The sequence below is a fragment of the Budorcas taxicolor genome, chromosome 10, assembly GCF_023091745.1.
Source record: "Budorcas taxicolor isolate Tak-1 chromosome 10, Takin1.1, whole genome shotgun sequence".
Lineage (NCBI taxonomy): Eukaryota > Metazoa > Chordata > Mammalia > Artiodactyla > Bovidae > Budorcas > Budorcas taxicolor.
The window spans coordinates 67,600,221-67,620,977 of record NC_068919.1 but is presented as its reverse complement, the minus strand read 5'-3'; the positions used below and the strand labels follow the sequence as shown (position 1 = coordinate 67,620,977).

Here is a 20,757-nt window from a genome sequence, read left to right as displayed (position 1 = left end):
CATCAGTTCAGTTCAGTTCAGTTCAGTCGCTCAGTCGTGTCCGACTCTTTGCGGCCCCATGAATCGCAGCACACCAGGCTTCCCCGTCCATCACCAACTCCCGGAGTTCACTCAGACTCACGTCCATCGAGTCCGTGATGCCATCCAGCCATCTCATCCTCTGTCGTCCCCTTCTCCTCCTGCCCCCAGTCCCTCCCAGCATCAGAGTCTTTTCCAATGAGTCAGCTCTTCGCATGAGGTGGCCAAAGTACTGGAGTTTTAGCTTTAGCATCATTCCTTCCAAAGAAATCCCAGGGCTGATCTCCTTCAGAATGGACTGGTTGGATCTCCTTGCAGTCCAAAGGACTCTCAAGAGTCTTCTCCAACACCACAGTTCAAAAGCATCAATTCTTCGGTGCTCAGCCTTCTTCACAGTCCAACTCTCACATCCATACATGACCACAGGAAAAACCATAGCCTTGACTAGACGGACCTTAGTCGGCAAAGTAATTTCTCTGCTTTTGAATATGCTATCTAGGTTGGTCATAACTTTCCTTCCAAGGAGTAAGCATCTTTTAATTTCATGGCTGCAATCACCATCTGCAGTGATTTGGGAGCCCCAAAAAATAAAGTCTTCCACTGTTTCCACTGTTTCCCCATCTATTTCCCATGAAGTGATGGGACCAGATGCCATGATCTTCGTTTTCTGAATGTTGAGCTTTAAGCCAACTTTTTCACTCTCCTCTTTCACTTTCATCAAGAAGCTTTTTAGTTCCTCTTCACTCTCTGCCATAAGGGTGGTGTCATCTGCATATCTGAGGTTATTGATATTTCTCCCGGCAATCTTGATTCCAGCTTGTGTTTCTTCCAGTCCAGCGTTTCTCATGATGTACTCTGCATAGAAGTTAAATAAGCAGGATGACAATATACAGCCTTGACGTACTCCTTTTCCTATCTGGAACCAGTCTATTGTTCCATGTCCAGTTCTAACTGTTGCTTCCTGACCTGCATACAGATTTCTCAAGAGGCAGGTTAGGTGGTCTGGTATTCCCATCTCTTTCAGAATTTTCCACAGTTTATTGTGATCCACACAGTCAAAGGCTTTGGCATAGTCAATAAAGCAGAAATAGATGTTTTTCTGGAACTCTCTTGCTTTTTCCATGATCCAGCGGATATTGGCAATTTGATCTCTGGTTCCTCTGCCTTTTCTAAAACCAGCTTGAACATCAGGAAGTTCACAGTTCACGTATTGCTGAAGTCTGGCTTGGAGAATTTTGAGCATTACTTTACTAGCATGTGAGATGAGTGCAATTGTGCGGTAGTTTGAGGATTCTTTGGCATTGCCTTTCTTAGGGTTTGGAATGAAAACTGACCTTTTCCAGTCCTGTGACCACTGCTGAGTTTTCCAATATGACCCAGCAATCCCACTCCTAGGCATATACCCTGAGGAAACCAAAATTGAAAAAGACACATGTATCCCATTGTTCACTGTGGCACTATTTACAATAGCTGCAACATGGAAGCAACCTAGATGTCCATTGACAGATGAATGGATAATGAAGTTGTGGTACATATACACAATGGAATATTACTCATCCATAAAAAGGAATGCATTTGGGTCAGTTCTAATGAAATGGATGAACCTAGAACCTATCATACCAAGTGAAGTGAGTCAGAAAGAGAAAGATAAATATTTTATTCTAATGCACATATATGGAATCTAGAAAATTGGTCCTGAAGAATTTATTTACAGAGCAGCAATGAAGAATTGATGCTTTTGAATTGTGGTGTTGGAGAAGACTCTTGAGAGTCCCTTGGACTGCAAGGAGATCCAACCAGTCCATTCTGAAGGAGATCAGCCCTGGGATTTCTTTGGGAGGAATGATGTTAAAGCTAAAACTCCAGTACTTTGGCCACCTCATGCGAAGAGTTGACTCATTGGAAAAGACTCAGATGCTGGGAGGGATTAGGGGCAGGAGGAAAAGGGGACAACAGAGGATGAGATGGCTGGATGGCATCACTGACTCGATGGACAGAAGTCTGAATGAACTCTGGGAGTCGGTGATGGACTGGGAAGCCTGGTGTGCTGCGATTCATGGGGTTGCAAAGAGTCGGACATGACTGAGCAACTGAACTGAACTGAACTGAATAGAGAAATAGACATAGAGAATGTCTATTCTCTATATCTTACTGGACATGGGGAGAGGGGAGGAGAGGGTGAGATGTACGGAAAGAGTAACATGGAAACTTATATTACCATATATAAAATAGGCAGCCATTGGGAATTTGCTGTACAACTCAGGAAACTCAAACTGGGGCTCTGTATCAACCTAGAGGGCTGGGATGGGGAGGGAGATGGGAGGGAGGTTCAAAAGGGAGGGCATATATGTATACCTACGGCTGATTCATGTTGAGGTTTGACAGAAAACAACAAAATTCTGTAAAGCAATTATCCTTCAATAAAAAAATAAAAAGAAATGACTGTTACTCAAAATTGAAACATATACATTACCATATGTAAAATAGATAGCCAGTGGGAATTTGCTATGTGACACAGGGAACTTAAATCCTACGCTCTGTGACAACCTAGAGGAGTGGGATGGGGTGGGAGGTGAAGGGAGGTTCAAGAGGGAGATTGGCTGATTCATGTTGATGTATGGCAGAAACCAATACAATACTGTAAAGCAATCATCCTCCAATTAAAAATAAATAAGTTTATAAGAAAAGAACAATAGGAAATTATTTTATTAACCATTGTTCACAGGCATCCAACAAAAGCACAGGGTTCTCCCTCAGTCCCTTATTAGTCCTCATAGATAAACTTTCAGTTACTCCTACACAAGCCTTTGGGGTACAATGCCATTTTTTTTTTTTTCATTTTTTGGTAAACTTTGAACATCTTGGAAAAGACTCTGATATTAGGAAAGACTGAAGGCAGGAGGAGAAGGGGGCGACAGAGAATGAGATGGTTGGATGGCATCACTGACTCAATGGACATGAGTTTGAGCAAGCTCAGGGTAATAGTGAAGGACAGGGAAGCCTGGTGTGCTGCAGTTCGTGGGGTCACAAAGAGTCAGACACCACTGAGCAAGTGAACAGGGAACAACAAGTGAACATCTAGAGCTAAATGTTTAAGATGAGTATTAGAAACACACACACAATGTATTTTATTTGCTATATCAAATGCATACTGAGCCCTGCAGTATGGAAGCCTCTGTGCTAGGCCCTGCAGGGATGCCCAAATCCTCCCTGGTGTCTGTCAAGGTTTTTCTGTAGAAAATAGCTAATAAAAGCATCTTCAAAAATTTCAGAGAAAAGCTAGAGAAAACAGAGGCTGGGTGGATTAGGGTTTTGGAGCACCTGAAGCGTACACAATTTGGGAGCCTCTTTAGGAAAAAGAATATGCAATGGCAAAAAAATTGCCCCCTTGGAAGGCAGGGTGCAGGTTGAGTGTTCTAAAGCTCCACCTTCAGTAGCTTCAGGGCAAATCTGCTCTCCCTAGGACAGCTGCCTTCAGATGTCTCTTCCGTCCTCTTTTCATACTCAGGAGCCCATCCAGTTCCTTCCTCCATTTCCTTTACAAAAAGTATTTTGACCATTTACTAAAATGCCCTGTGGGGCCTTCAGAGACACAAGCTTCGTAATTTCAAAATACGCATATTATGCAAGTTGGCTTAGTAACTCAGAGTGTGATCAGGAACAACTGCGGACTACACAATTGACATGATTTGGTTTATGTTTGCAACATTAGCAAACAGATTATATGAAACTGGGCAGTGCCCAGGAGGGCAGCTATGATAGACTGCGTGACTGTGTGCTTTGCAATTCGCCACGGGGGCAATGTCGCCCACACTTCCTGATGGCTGGAGCTCCTCAGGCATTTCCAGGATCAGGGACCGGCTCGCAGCAGACAGAATGGAATCGCTGAAAGCTTTCAGTTGTGAAATTGTGTGTTTATAAAACGCACAGAAGCCAGGTGCTGAGTTAAGATCACATATTGTTCTGAATGACTCAGTAATTTTCAAGCTTCAGTTTAAGAGATGAAATTTTGTTTTCCCTAGTTTTAAACGGAGTGTTGGGCAGCACCATGACTTTCTTATCAATCCAACTTGAGTCAGTAAGTTAGCAATTTAGGACTTGCATTTCTCTGACAGAGTTCCTCCCCACCCCCCAGTGCAATATTTTCACTCCATTAACTCTTGATACAAAGCAATCTTAGTGTTGGGCAGCCTGAAAACGGGGCAGTGTACAGTTTTCCATGCAGGGTTTGTGAAAAATTTTTATGATTCACTTTGAATTCCAATTCTAATTATTGAAGTTGATGTATTTCTTTTATGACATATCTTTTCATTTAAATTGTTTTTGGTCTTCACTTTTAGAAGTCCTATGGTAATGGTGTCCATTGGTTCAAGGATTTTTCTGATGCCTGATACAAATAATGTAGACTCATTATCTAGTTCACACGCCGTTGTTCAAGCACTGAACTTAGGACAAACGGATTAACAGTGATAGTCATATAGTGCTTCAAGGAAAACATTTGTACATTCACTTATTCAACAGATGCCTGCATGAGACAGGAACAGTTTTGGATGCTGGAATATATAGAAGTGAACATACTAGAAGTGGCCCTGCCTTCATGGATTTCTAGACTAGCAACTGAGTAAAAAAGAAACACCCATGTTCATTTATATCACATTAAAACTATTAAAAAAATCAGGTAATATCACAATGAGCTACTATTTCACACCTATTAGAATGGCTATAATATTTTTTAAAGCAAAATTTCTTCTTTTTTTTTTTGGTCATGCCATGTGGCTTGTGAGATCTTAGTTCCCCAACCAGGGATTGAGCCCACGCTCTCAGCAGTGGATCCAACCACTGGATAGCAAGGGAATTCTCTGGATAGTTATAATTTTTTTTTAAAAAAGGAAATAACAAGTGTTGGCAAGTATGTGGAGAAATTAGAACCCTCATACATGTAATGTGGTACAACTGCATAGGAAACAGTTTAGTAGTTTCTCAAAGAGTTAAACATAAAACTAGAATATGATCCAGAAATTCCACACCTAGGTTTATACCCAAAAGACTTAAATAAATCATTGTACACCAACATTCACAGCAACATTACAGTGTCTGAAAGATGGAAACAACTCAAATCAGATGAATGGATAAACAAAATATGATATATGCTTATGGCGGAATATTATTCGGCCAAAAAAAAAGGAATGACACTTTGATATATGCTATAACGGACCCAGAAAACATCATGCTTAGTGAAATAAACTAGACACAGAGGGGAAAATATTGTGTGTTTCCACTTATTTGAGGTACTCAAAATAGGCGAATTCGTAGAGACAGAAGGTAAGATAGAGATTACCCAGAACTGGGAGGAGAGAGGAACTGAGGGAATTATTGTTTAATGGGTACAAACTTTATGTTGCTAAAAAAGTTTTGGATACAGATAGCACTGATGGCTGCACAATATTGTGAATGCATTAATATTCAGTGCCACCAAACTATACACTTATGAATCATCAAATGATTCATAGTATGTGCATTTTACCACAATTTAGAAAAATAATCAGAGAGCTGTGACAGAGAATGACTGATGTGGGTTGGAGGAGCACTTACGAAAGCACTAAGTAGGAGTGCTTTATTTAATAATCCACAAAACCTGCATCTGCTCTTGGGGATAAATGATGTAAAAATGAACATGAACATTAGAAGATGCTGGGTATCATCATTTATATATTGGTGCTTGGGAAACTAAATTGATGTGCAAAATATCAACAACCTCAGATATGCAGATGACACCACCCTGTTGACACAAAGTGAAGAGGAACTGAAGAGCCTCTTGATGAAGGTGAAGAGGAGAGTGAAAAATCTGGCTTGAAACTCAGCATTCGAAAAATGGAGATCATGGCATCCAGTCCCATCATTTCGTGGCAAATAGAAGGGAAAAAATGGAGGCAGCGACAGATTTTATTTTCTTGGTTCCCAAAATCACTGCAGGTAGTGACTGCAGCTATGAAATTAAAAAACACTTTCTCCCTGGAAGGAAAGATATGACCAGCCTAGACAGCATATTTAAAAAGCAGAGATATCACTGTTCCGGCAAAAGTCAAAGTGAAGTCGCTCAGTCGTGTCCGACTCTTTGCGACCCCATGGACTGTAGCCTACCAGGCTCCTCCCTCCATGGGATTCTCCAAGCAAGAGTACTGGAGTGGGTTGCCATTTCCTTCTCCAGGGGATCTTCCCAACCCAGGGATCGAACCCGGGTCTCCCGCATTCCAGGCAGACGCTTTAACCTCTGAGCCACCAGGGAAGCCAAGGTATGGTTCTTCCAGTAGTCATGTATGGATGTGAGAGTTGGACCATAAAGAAAGCTGAGCACCGAAGAACTGATGCTTTCAAACTGTCGTGTTGGAGAAGACTCTTGAGAGTCCCTTGGACAGCAAGGAGACCAAACCAGATTATCTTTAAGGAAATCAACCCTGAATATTCGTTCAGGGTTTGTTCAGGGTTCAGAAAGACTGATGCTGAAACTGAAGCTCCAGTACTTTGGCCACCTGATGCAAAGAACCGACTCATGGGAAAAGACCCTGATGCTGGGAAAAATTGAAGGCAAGAGGAGAAGGGGGTGGCAGAGAATGAGACGGTTAGATAACATCACCAACTCAGTGGACATCAACTTGAGCAATTTCCAGGAGACAGAGGAGCCTGGCATGCTACAGTCCATGAGATTGCAAAGAGTTGGACATCACTTAGCAACTGAACAACAACAATTCATATATTCACCCATTATGTTATTCATTCACTTATGTAAGAAATATTTAAGAGGCTCCTAACATACAGTGTCAAGCTGCAGAGAGGATACAAAGAACACATCCATAGTTCCAATTTCAAGATTTAGTGGAAAAAAAAAAACACCACCAAATCAATTACAATATAGGGTTTAAAAACATTTCTAAGTATTGAGTCTGTTTCATCATCCTAGAGGATTGAAAGCTGTTGGAAGACATGACATCGTATTTTATAGCTATATGAAACTTAAAGGGTCATCTTGTCTTCCCTGGTGACTCAGGCATTAGAAAATCTGCCCACAGTGCTGGAGACCCAGTTCGATTCCTGGGTCAGGAAGATTCCCTGGAGAAGGAAATGGCAACCCACTCCAATATTCTTGCCTGAAAAATCCCATGGACAGAGGAGCCTGGAGGGCTGCAGTCCATGGGATGGCAAAGAGTCAGACATGACTGAGCGACTAACACACACACACACACACACACACACACACACACACACACACACAAGTGGAACCTCTCAACTTATATTCAATAAACTCAAGGTAAGAGAAGCTAGATAGGTTGTCTAAGGCCAAAGAAATAATGTCTAAGACCCAAGACTAGAAGGCAGATGTGTCTGATTACCAGTGTTGGTCTTGTCCCACTGTTCTACACTACCACCCTTCCACGGGTTCCTTCCATGTCTCTTTCATCTCTTTCATCGTGTAAGCATCTGAATTTAGTGTTCCAAACATGATGGACATTGGATAAATGGATATTTGATGGTAACAGTCATGTGTGTATATAATGACAGTTCCAGACTGGATGGCCTTCAGGAAAAGCCTTCTCCTTACTAACGTGGAGGTTGTCATGAGAATGTTGTGAGATAATATAGGGTTAGCTCTTAGCACAGAATCAGCTTGCCAGTGCAGGAGATGTGGGTTCAAGCCCCAGGCCGGGAAGATCCCCTGGAGAAGGAAATGGCAACCCACTTCAGTATTCTTGCCTGAGAAATCCCGTGGGCAAAAGAGCCTGGCAGGCTCACAAGAGTCGAACTCAACTTAGTGACTAAACAGCAACAGCAAGCTCTCAACACAGTTCTAGGCACATAATAAGCACACAATCGATGTGAGGTTTTGTTATTAGAGTCATTATCATTAATGCTGACAAATTTTTATGAGCTTCTGTAGGATGTTTGTATTATGGTCAATTTTCTAACGCTAAGAAGCTGAGTTTGGGAATTCAGTTCTCTAAAATCTAAAAGGCATGTACAAATTGAAATATCATGCCAACAAATTAAGAAAACTTACAAATAAATATTGACCTTCACTCTACCAGCCCTGCCATTTAAAATCCACTCAAAATCATCACCTCCGTTAGAGTCACCCAAAAAGGAGAGTAACTGAAAACCACATTCCCAAGCTGGCCTTGTATAAATTGCTATTTGCCCCAGGCTATTTTCAAGGCTGTAAACAGATGTTAAAGAGGAAACGTTGACTGAGGTGTAGACAAGAGATGGATAATCAGAAGCTTGAAAATGATTGAGGCTTTGCAGTCAAGAGGAGAACTGTGAGCAACTTGCACTTCTGTCTTTGACACCAACAAACTGGTTCATTCCTGTTTATGTGGACAGTTATAATGCTGCTCACTTCACAAATTTAAACTTTTACTCAATGAAAACCAAATATCTCTTCTCATACATGTGGTTTTTCCCCTTAAAGAAATAGATTTAGGTGTACAGAAGTTCTAAGATGATGAGCTTAATGGGAACATAGGAAACGCTTGGCTTTATTTCTTGTTGGGAGAAGGAAAGTTATGCTAAATCATATTAACTTCCTCTTGTTCATACCACTGCTGGCTCTGCAAGTCAGTGTTTACCCCTGGATTATAGGTGAAACTTGAGAAACATCTCTGTCTCAATGCAACAGAGAAAATGTTAGTGGAAATGTTAATTGCACCTTGACTGGACTTGAGGAGATGATTATAGGCACTATGCAAAGCTATCCAACATATCTGAGATATTCTTCTCTAAATATTTTCAGACTTTTTCTTTATTCATTTAAATTTGCAGCAAATTCATTCAATTTGCAGCAAAGCATCAATCTGTATGAATCTCATTTGCAAAAATTACAGGTGTCTTCTCTTTTAAACAAAAGAATAAGGTGTGAGTTGCCTGAACAATTACTAAATTTATACGAGCCACACTTAGCCAAGCTTATTAAGTAAGTAATTGAGTAGAACCAACCAAGAAATGAAAATCAGGAGGCAGGAACAGCAAGGTAATGAAACTCAAACTTCTTTTTGATGAATTTCACTTTTCATCGTTTTTACACAATTTACGTCTAATTTGAAATTTGCTTCTGAAGATGACAGGTAACTTAGGGTCTGTGGAGGTTTCTAACACATAGGATATAAATTCATGGTGATATCTATTACACCATCCTGTTTCACATTCTTTATGGCATTTAACACCTTCTGATTCTTTTTGGTTTATTGGTTGGCTTATTGTCTGTCTCCCTACACTAGAAAGGAAGTGCCGTGAAAAACAGAGACTTGTCTATCTTCCTCATTTTTATGTCCCCATGCGCGCCTAGCTCAAAGTGGGCCCTCTACAGATGCTCCTTGACACAATTACGGCTGTGCTCAATAGAACCATGTATCTCAAATTATGCTCAAGAGGGCCAGAGCATGGGGATTTTAGGAACAGCGTGAGATTTGTTTTGTTGCTACAGTTGAATAGACCTACTTCTCCATTTCCAGAAAAACAAAATGGGTAATGAATAATGTTTAACACTTTACAATTTTCTCCTTTAAATTCCTCATGCCTTACTTTTTTGCTACCTCATCTCTTTGCAATCAACATAATGGTAAGCAAGTAGCAAGCTAATATTTTCAGAGAAATTTGGAAACAGATAATAGCACTAAATTGAACAGGCTCTTAATATGTTTGTATATATGTTTTACCACAATAAAAATGGTTAAAAATATATATCTTTATATATATATATGTATTGTAAACACTCTGGAGCTGGACATTGGTGATAATTGCATAGCAACATGGATGTACTTAATGACAATTAACTATACACTTAAAAACTGTAAAATTTTTAATGCACATTTTACCACAATTGAAACATGGTTTTAAAAATATACAGCCAGTGACTAGTGAGTACTTGAAATGTGGCTAGTGCAACTGAGGAACTGTATTTTTTATTTACTTCAAATTGACTTACATTTAAATTTAAAGAATCATATGTGCCTGCTGGACTTCCCTTGTGGCTCAGCTGGTAAAGAATCCGCCTGCAATACGGGAGACCTGGGTTTCATTCCTAGGTTGGGAAGATCCCCTGGAGAAGGAAGGCTACCCACTCCAGTATTCTGGCCTGGAGAATTCCGTGGACTGTAGGGTCACAAAGAGTCAGACAGGACTGAGCGACTTTCACATGTGCCTGCTGGATACTGCATTGGACAGTACAGGGCTAAATGCTTGGACCACTTCACTTAAATAATGCCATTTGGGAGCTAATTTTTAAAGGTATTATTTGGATGGATTTTCCCCTTGTTTTCAGATTTTTATTATGAAATTGTCAAATATACAAAAGTAGGGAGAATAGTATAATGTATATCAATATGTTCATCACATTGATTACAATTGTTAATGTTTTACTATATTTGCCACAATGTTACTTGAGCTCCAACTATGCTAATGAGTAGTTGGAAAGCTATGGGACTGAGGAGGGCTCATTCCCACCCACACTCCTTCAGGGTCAAAACCAATTCCATTAGCCCTGACCTTCCCTTTTGCTAACCAGTTACATTTTTCCCCCATAGTTTCTAGGGTAATTGTGCCAGAAATTACAAGAATGTAATGACAGTCATTTGTGAGTACGATAAAATTATAACTTCTAAGTTGTCTCAGATTTGAGCTAGGATTGCTTTGTTATTAAATCATGACTTCTTGTGGTACTTAGGTATTAACAGTAAAAAGCCACCAACCACTGAGTGTGTGACACCTCAATGAGACAGAAGTGTCCCAACAAGTATGGCCAAGATGACAGCTTAACTGGCTTTCCAAAATTTAAATTCCCAAAAGTGAATTTAAAAATTGGGCTGGGAGGATGGCTATAAAGTGATGAGACCTATAAGCCATTCTGACCAATGTTTTCCATCATGACGATGCTGTAGTTAGGATTAAAGTGGTCATCAAGAGCAGTAGGCTTCTGGGGCTTCCCTGGTGGTCCAGTGGTTGAGAATCTGCCTTTCAATGCCGGGGACTCAGGTTTGATCCCTGGTCAGGGAACTAAGATCCTGACTGCAGAAGGGCAACTAAGCCTGAGAGAGAAGCAGCTAGAGAAAAGCCTGTGTGCTCTGAGCCTGCACACCGAAATGTGTGTAGATCCTGCATGCTGCAACCAAGACCCAACACAGCCAAGTAAGTAAATATTTTATTTTCAAAAAATCAGCAGTGCTGAAGCTGAAACTCCAATATTTGGCCACCTGATGCAAAGAGCAGATTTCACTGGAAAAGACCCTGATGCTGGGGAAAATTGAGGGCAAGAAGAGAAGGGGGTGACAGTGGATAAGATGGTTGGATGGCATCAATGGACATAAGTCTGAGCAAACTCAGGGAGATAGTGAAGAATAGGGCAGCCTGGCATGCTACAGTTCCTGGGGTCACAGAGAGTTGGACAAGACTTGGCAACTGATCAACAACAGTGCTAAGTGAAGTCAGTCAGACAGAGAAAAACAAATACTGTATGATGTCACTTATATGTGGAGTCTAAAAAATACAACTGGTGAATAAAACAAAAAAGAAAGAAAGACAAAGAAGCAAAGCAACCTCACAGATACAGAGAACAAACTGGTGGTTACCAGTGGAGAGAAGAAAGTGTGGAGAGGGAAGGAAGGAGAGGGAGGAAAAAAAGTGTTATTATGGGATTATATAAAATCATGTGTGTAAAACATTTGAAAGTTGTAAAACACCATAGAATTTAAAGAATCTTTAATTAAAAGAAAAATTGTAAAAGTAAGTATACAAAAAAAATAAATGAGATTTTTTTAAAAAGATAATATCTCTTTGAGGAAAGCAGTAAGTAAGGGCAGTAGAGATTGTCTCTTTAACCACAGTCCTCACGGTCTAAAGAAGCATCGTACTCCAGGAGGCTGGAGGCAGGAAAGAACAGGGAAAAGATGAAGGATATTTGTCAACTGTCTCTAGAGTTTTCTAGAAATGACCGCGTAATACATAATTCTAAAATCCAAAAAGATCTGAAAAATTAAACTTTGTTATATATTTTATTTATTTTTTAAATAATGAGACATACACAGCTTTATTTCGTCATCTGTAAAAAGTCGTACTCCGGCAGAGTGACACATTCCCTATTTGAGCAGAAAGCAAATGCTAAGTCTGAGAAGCTCCTACCCAGGACTGCAACTGTGTAACCCTGAGCTGACATCTCTGTGCTGTCAAAGTGGGATCCTTACTGGGTGGCAGCTGCTTTCACACTCCTCCTGGAGACACTCTCTGGGGAGGCTGTGGGCCCACTCTCTGTGGGCCCCCTCACATAGCCGAGGACCAAACACAATTCTACCTGGACGGATGCCCTTATGGCCCCTTCCCTCTTACAAGAGGGAGATCACAGAATTAACTTTCTGAGAAACGGCTCTATCTTTCATTTAGGCTCCATTAAGTCTGCTGAAATCAAGGTTATACTTACAAAGCATTATATTGTGTTAATACCTGTTCCTCTCTCTCCAGCCATTTCCTCATCATCTATATAATTTTCAGGTATTTTTTAATTGGAGGGAAATTGCTTTACAACGTTGTGTGGGTTTCTGCCGTACAATAATGAGAATCAGCCATAATTATACATATATCTCCTCCCTCTTGATCCTCCCTCCCCTCCCCCCATTCCACCCCTCTAGGTCATCATAGAGCACCAAGCTGGGCTCTCTGTGTTATCCAGCAACTTTTCACCAGCTATCTATTTTACACATTGGTAGTGTATATATGTCATTCTCCATTCATCCCACTCTCAACAAAAACTCATTTGAAGGTAAAATTTGACTTGAGCTGGCATGAGACTACGACCTTCATTTATCCCACTTGGAGTAAATACTATGCTTTGCTGCAGTTGACAGTGATATGCTGTCCCTGACTCCAACTGACATATTCCACAATAAGCAGTACGTGCACTATAGCACCTTCAAAATCTGGAAAAATCCTGAAGTCCAAGCCATATCTGGTCCCAGGCATTTGGGATCATTAATTCTGGACCACTACTCTGCTTATATTTCACTGTCCAGAACTTAGCGATGGGTCCACTATTAGCTATAAATGTGCCTGGGAAACCGCCTTTATTCCAGGCAACCGTAAAAACCCAACAAAACTTCTATTACTATGGAATAGGGAAAATTGGACATTAGTACCCAGTCAATAGTCTCTGACACAATTTCATTTTCCCCCTAAAGCTTTATCTTAAAACACCCTTCCCCCAGAACCTCCTAAATAAGATCAGAATAGATAGAAATTATCCCTTTGGTTCTCTGTAAACAGTCTGGACTGACTTCAGATGACCCTGGCTTGGCTGGCTTCTTGCACTCCTACAGAATGCTACCCTGACTTCTCACACAGATCTACAGTTCATAAATCTTCCTCTCACAGAACTACCTCAGTTTAGTTCAGTTGCTCAGTCGTATCCGACTCTTTGCAACCCCATGAACCCAGGCCTCCCTGTCCATTACCAATGCCCAGAGTCCACCCAAACCCATGTCCATTGAGTCGCTGATGCCATCCAACAATCTCATCCTCTGTCATTCCCTTCTCCTCCTGCCCTCAATCTTTTCCAGCATCACGGTCTTTTCAAGTGAGTCAGCTCTTTGCATCAGGTGGCCAAAGTATTGGAGTTTCAGCTTCAACATCAGTCCTTCCAGTGAACACCCAGGACTGATCTCCCTTAGGATGGACTGGTCGGATCTCCTTGCAGTCCAAGGGACTCTCAAGAGTCTTCTCCAACACCACAGTTCAAAAGCATCAATTCTTCTACGCTCAGCTTTCGTTATAGTCCAACTCTCACATCCATACATGACTACTGGAAAAACCATAGTCTTGACTAGACGGACCTTTGTTGACAAAGTAATGTCTCTGCTTTTTAATATGCTGTCTAGGTTGGTCATAACTTTCCTTCCAAGGAGTAAGCGTCTTTTAATTTCATGGCTGCAGTCACCATCTACAGTAATTTGGGAGCCCCCCAAAATAAAGTCAGTCACTGTTTCCACTGTTTCCCCATCTATTTCACATGAAGTGATAGGACCAGATGCCATGATCTTCGTTTTCTGAATGTTGAGCTTTAAGCCAACTTTTTCACTCTCCTCTTTCACTTTCATCAAGAGGCTCTTTAGTTCTTCTTCACTTTCTGCCAGAAGAGTGGTGTCATCTGAATGTGTGAGGTTATTGATAATTCTCCTGGCAATCTTGATTCCAGCTTGTGCTTCTTCCAGCCCAGTGTTTCTCATGATGTACTCTGCATATAAGTTAAATAAGCAGGGTGACAATATACAGCCTTGACGTATTCCTTTTCCTATTTGGAACCAGTCTATTGTTTCATGTCCAGTTCTAACTGTTGTTTCCTGACCTGCATACAGGTTTCTCGAGAGGCAGGTCAGGTGGTCTGGTATTCCCATCTCTTTCAGAATTTTCCACAGTTTATTGTGATCCATAGAATCAAAGGCTTTGGCATAGTCAATAAAGCAGAAATAGATGTTTTTCTGGAACTCTTGCTTTTTCGATGATCCAGCGGATGTTGGCAATTTGATCTCTGGTTCCTCTGCCTTTTCTAAAACCAGCTAGAACTACCTCAGTCTCACAGATATTTCCCAGTCTTCTGGTAAATTCAAGACAATACCTTTGGTTCTGACTGGTCAGGGTCCCTATGAGTTGGGACTCTCATTTGGACTAACTGCCCATGTCTTTCCAACCTTTCCTGACAGAAGAGATGGAACATCTTCATAAGAATGTTCAAGAAACAACCTTCAAAAATGAACATCCAGATTCAAACATTATCTGTTTGAATTTATCAAACTCCATCAAATGCAAATTCTTCTTCTCTCAAAAAAAAAAAATTATTCTATTTCAACAAATTCAGCTCTGGCATAGAAATAGCATTGTGTTCCAGGAAGCATGGAAAATAAAAGATGAGTATTTTCCCCTGCTTATTGCAAATGGACACAAAAAGAGGAATTTGGGATGAGTGTTGAAAAAAGAAAAGCAATTAAAATTGGATTTTATGTTCAACTTGGAGGCTAAAAAAGCACATCTTAAGAAAATGAATGTGGATAGTGTTTGGTAATAACTCAAACCTAGTCATTGGTAAAAATCTAATTTTTCCTCTAGTATAAATGAAATGCAAGATGAGCAAGAAAGAGTCACAAACAGTAACAAAACAAGATTCAGCCTCTAGCATGGGTGCAGTAAACTGTAAATAGATCAGTGTTTTATAGTTGTATGAGATGCTTCTGGAACCCTACTTTATTTTATGCATTCCTCATCGGTTCCTATAAGAATGTGCTTTTGAATGCCCAATAGTTAAATCATTAAATGGAGATGCCAAACTTTAAGTATTCCATAAGTTCTTATTTAACTTTTTAAATGGCAGTTTGTACAACTGCTCCAGGTAACTTTAAATAGATAAGTATTCTGGGGAGTGTCAGTATTATTCAACCTAAAAGCTAAGTGTAACATAAATGGAAAAATAGACTGTACTTCGTGCATTTCATACATTTTAATGGCCAAGTACTATTGATTGTTGTGCTTTTTTTTGCAAGCAAGGGAAAATTCACACATCACATTGTGTATGTCCTTGCGGTGGAAAGTTATTTTGCTCACACCTCACAAATGATCCATACTGATATTAAGTTTACAGTCTTGGGAAAAGAAGGGAAGAGTGAACTTAATTTGAATTTAGAAAGTCTCTAAATGATAATTGAATCACAAGTCTGGATTATAATTCTAGGAGCAACACTTGACTTGGTCAAAATCACTGTTATGAAGAGATGCAATTTTTACACAGTACTTCACATTGATTAAGTAATGTGTGAAAATGGAAAAAAAAGTATTTGAATCTTAATCACAGTCATTTGCATGAAATAAAAGTCTGTGTCAGGGGAATGCACATTATAATAACTCCTGGGTGTTTTGGTTGCATCAGTGAGCAAAGAAGTTGTATGCATTTTTTTTAGTGCTGATATACAAGAATTCCTTTTATATTTATTGTATCTTTGATTGTACGAAAATTCAGCAGTATAGGATTTTGGCTGGTGAGAGACGACAACTGATTAACTACCTTAACAATGGCTGTAATTAAAACAGATGTTTGATAATGCATGCGCCTGAATTAAACTGGGAACATTCAAAGAGAGAAAAGAGAAATAGGAATTTGATATGAACCTCATTCTCAGTCAAGCTCTCCATTAGATGGAAAGGTAGTAAATGTGAAATGAACTTCGGAAAAATTCTTACAGTCTCTCTTCTAAATATTCTTACCCCCACCCCTGCCTGCAGCTGTAAGCTTGTGTGCTAAGTCGCTTCAGTTGTGTCTGACTCTTTGTGACCCTAGGGACAGTTGGCTGCCAAGCTCTTCTGTCCGTGGGATTTTCCAGGCAAGAATACTGGAGTGGGTTGCTATTTCCTCCTCCAGAGGATCCATCTGACCCAGGGGTGGAACCTGAGTCTCTTACCTCTCCTGCATTGGGCAGGCATGTTCTTCACTACTGGTGCCACCTGAGAAGCCCTGTAAGCATGCAAGCTTGAAATGCAGGAAACTGAGGGTCATTCCTGTGTGCTCCTCTTCCCCCGAGTCCTACCTGGGACTGAGCTGCAAGGCTATAGGTTCTACTTTTCTGCGCTGGTGCACACTGTCTTAATATTTCCAGCTTCACTGCCCTGATGAGACTTCAAAGTCCGAATGCCTCCAAATCTGGGTCTAGACCCTCTTCTGCCTTCTTCAGACCCTGAATAATCGATATCATCTTTCAACAACCTGAAATCTCCTGTTCAGATTGATATACATTTCCTACAATGTTGAATAAGTTTTTTTTTTCTAACTGAGCTCCGAAGAATTGATGCTTTTGAACTGTGGTGTTGGAGAAGACTCTTGAGGGTCCCTTGGACTGCAAGGAGATCCAATCAATCCATTCTGAAGGAGATCAACCCTGGGATTTCTTTGGAAGGAATGATGCTAAAGCTGAAGCTCCAGTACTTTGGCCACCTCATGTGAAGAGTTGACTCATTGGAAAAGACTCAGATGCTGGGAGGGATTGGGGGCAGGAGAAGAAGGGGACAACCGAAGATGAGATGGCTGGATGGCATCATGGACTCGATGGACATGAGTCTGAGTGAACTCCGGGAGATGGTGATGGACAGGGAGGCCTGGTGTGCTGCGATTCATGGGGTTGCAAAGAGTCAGACACGACTGAGCGACTGAACTGAACTGAACTTCTAGTTTAAAGGCAACAGGACTTAGGAATAGAGATTTCAGCTTCTGAACCTTTGCACCGTCCCTGGTTTGTGGGTGAGAAGGAATCAAAACTCTGTGAAACAAGAGTTTTGATTCCTGAAGAGGTTGAAATTTCCAAAAGACAATAATAATTATTTCCAAAATGTAAAATTCTAATTTGCTCAACCCAGGTCAGAAGAAGACAGTGGCTAGGAAAATATTTGCCAGTGATGGATCCCCAGTAAGGGATACACATGGAGCAGAGATGGGACGGTAAGGGTGCAGCGGTGTCTTTAATTAGAACTGAATGACGGTAAAAACTAATGATTATAGTAACATTAATAGTGATAAATACATCTTTATATATTTCACTAACTGAAACTGAGCAAACAAAATACAAAACAGTAAAATTAAAAGAATGAAACAAAGAAATTTCAGTGGTAACCGAAAACAACTGTGGGCTCAGTCTTATCTTACAGAGAGAAACACACACTCTGAGCAGATGATAGCAGCCATAAAATCTCAACGTAAATGTGCTGAGCCAGATGCACTGAAGTTATTACACACTCAAATCTTAACAGCGTTCCAAAATGCAAGCGTGCCTCCTCAACAGCAGCACTCTCTCCACCTGAGCATGTAGGAGTTTGCTTCGATGGTCTCCTCTGTCATAGCAGATTGCAGGCACTCCACAATATCTATTGAAAGAAACAATCCATCTTGCCGTTCTCACAAAACCCACCGCTTCCTTTAAAAATACAGTTTTAAGGAAGCACTCCCTCTTTTCTATACCCTCTACCACCAGCCCTGTCAGACCTTCTCACTTCCAAAGATAATCTCCCTCCTGCTCTTCACCTCTCCAGAACCCATCCAATCTCTGGAGCTGATTCAGACTGCATCTACTGCAAGCCTTCTGTGACGGCTCCAGGCCACAGTGACTTCTTCCTCCTCCGCACACCATTGCATCCAGGGACAATGCTCTCTAGTTTATTGTTTTACGTTAGTTTCTAGTGTTTCTCCCTCCCCAGTGGTAAGCTTCTCCACGATGAGAACAATGCCTTATCTTCGTTTCTCCCTACTTTCCTTCCTTCTTTTCTTCAACAAATACCAAGTATTTAGTTCCTACCTGGTGGCTCAGTGGTGAAAGAATCCTCTTGCTAATGCAGAGACTTGGGTCCAATCTCTGGGTCAGGAAGATCCCCTGGAGGAGGAAATAGAAACCCACTTTATTATTCTTACCTGGAGAATCCCATGGACAGAGGAGCCTGGCCATGGGGTCACAAAGAGCCGGACATGACTGAGTGACTGAGCGTGCACACAGTGTCAAGCAGGGCACTTCCTGATTTCCTCCTATTGCACGTGGCAGCATTTACCATGTAGTAAAGTAGACTTGAATTACATGTGCATTTTGTCTGAGGATGTGTATTCAACAGCTCTCTATCACCCTGGATGATTTAGCTTAACTCATCTGCTGCTTCCCCAGCATATATTTAACTCATTCTTTTTGACAAAAGAAAAACCTTCATTATCACCATTCAGCCTATTTGGGACTGTCTGATAGAGGGAAGCAGAGAGGTTTATGCCTCAGTAGCAAAAGCCTGTTTCTATAACCGGTTCCATCCAACTTCATGTGTGCTATTGCTCAAGTTTCTTGACTTTCTTGTGCCATCATGCCCCTTCGAGAAAAGAAAGATAATAACATATTCTATGCCACCCTCAACACTCCCTAGGGTGAGGGTTAATAGAATAATGGCTGTAAAACATTTTAAGCTAATCCAAAGAAAGGTGCCACACTGTATAAAAATGTAAAGAGTTATTATGCAACTAATCAGATTCAAAATACAGGTTGCAGATGGACCTGCAGAGTACTGAAATAAAGCCTCAAGGAAGGATGCTAATGCTTAACTTGCCCCACAGGTCCAGGCAGTGCTTCTGGAAATTTCTCTTACATAAATGAACTTCAGAAAATACATTTCAAATTCACTTTTTTTTTTTTTAAGGGAGGGAAGTTTATGCCTGAAGAACAAAGATGAAGTTGGACAGACAGAATTCAGAGTCCCTCAGTCATGTCCAACTCTTTACAACCCCATGGACTGTAGCTGGCCAGGCTCCTTTGTCCATGGGATTTCCCAGGCAAGAATCCTGGAGTGGGTTGCCATTTCCATTCTCCAGGGGATCTTCCTGACCCTGGGATCGAAGCTGGGTCTCCTGCATTGCAGGCAGAGTCTTTCCTGTCTGAGCCACCAGGGAAGCTCCCGATTCCTGATACTTGCTCCCATATGAGGAGGTGTCACATTTGATTTTACAAGCTGCCCTGTGAGGGCAGGAACTGGTTCCTTATTTACAATTTTATGGTCAGCGCTCAAATAATATGGGACACAGTAGATAAGAACTTAATAAATAGTACATGTTCTCTTTATTGCTTGAAGGAGTCTGGCTTGCTGGTTCCTGAAAGGAGAGGAGAGCTAAAATAATTGGGGACCACCGGGCCCGATACTCATTTGTTCACAGAAGGTGCTGAGAAACATACCACCCACTAGGCTGATTGTGTGACAGCCATGCTATGTGGGTGCTGCCATGGGCTGCTGGGAGCATATCGGCTAGGTGGGTGCAGGAACAAAGACCATTTTAACCCCACATTTTGCTGGAATGTACAATTTGGGGCCCACCAGCTGTAAATGAGAAACTCACTAACCTCAGTTATGAATAAGACACAAAACACCAAATAAAACACTAGCATATTTAACTATAAGAATAGTAGAATGAAGTAAGAACATATTATAACCAATTGGGGGTAATTCCAAATTTCTGAAGCTAGTTCAATCATATGAAAATCTATTCAGAGACTTTATCATATAAACAGATCAGAGAATGAAAACCACATGATTCAATAACAAGGATCTACTGTTACAGGGAGTTATATTTAATATCTCATAATAACCTATAATGGAAAAGAATCTGAAGAAGAAGAGGTATATAAATATATATGTATAACTGAATCAGTTTGCTGTATACTTGAAACATTGTGAATCAACTGGATTTCAATTCAAATTTTTAAAAAATAATTTTTTACAAACCTTCCATGATTAGTTCAATACTTGCCATCCCTCCCCCCAAAAGGCTTTTTAAAAGATCTTATTATTGTGATAACAGAGTAAAACTTTTTAAGCCATATATTTAAAAAGATATTTCATACATATCTTGTAACACTTACTGGGAGAACCTAGAAATATTCTCATAAAGGCCAGGTACAAGACAAGGGTACTTGTTATCACCACAATTATTTAATGATTGTTCTTGAAGTGCTCACCAATATAATTAGATGAGAGAATGAGATAAGCACAAATATTGGGTAGGAAGAGGCAGAAGTATCCTTATTTGCAGATTATAAAGATTACAGTCTTGAAAAACCCAAGCGAATCATCTTAAAAACTCCTAGAAACATGAGAGAATTCAATAGATTATCTGGCTTAAAATACAAATATACAGAGTAATAACTTTCTTAG

The 20,757-nt window shown here is 40.6% G+C and overlaps 1 non-coding gene across 1 annotated transcript; it reads right to left on the bottom strand.

Annotated features, from left to right (window-relative positions):
- Positions 1-6,232: 6,232 nt before the first annotated feature.
- TRNAS-GGA (transfer RNA serine (anticodon GGA)) lies at positions 6,233-6,304 on the bottom strand. Its single transcript has one exon. It is a non-coding gene; the product is annotated as a tRNA-Ser (tRNA).
- Between the last annotated feature and the right edge of the window lie 14,453 nt (positions 6,305-20,757).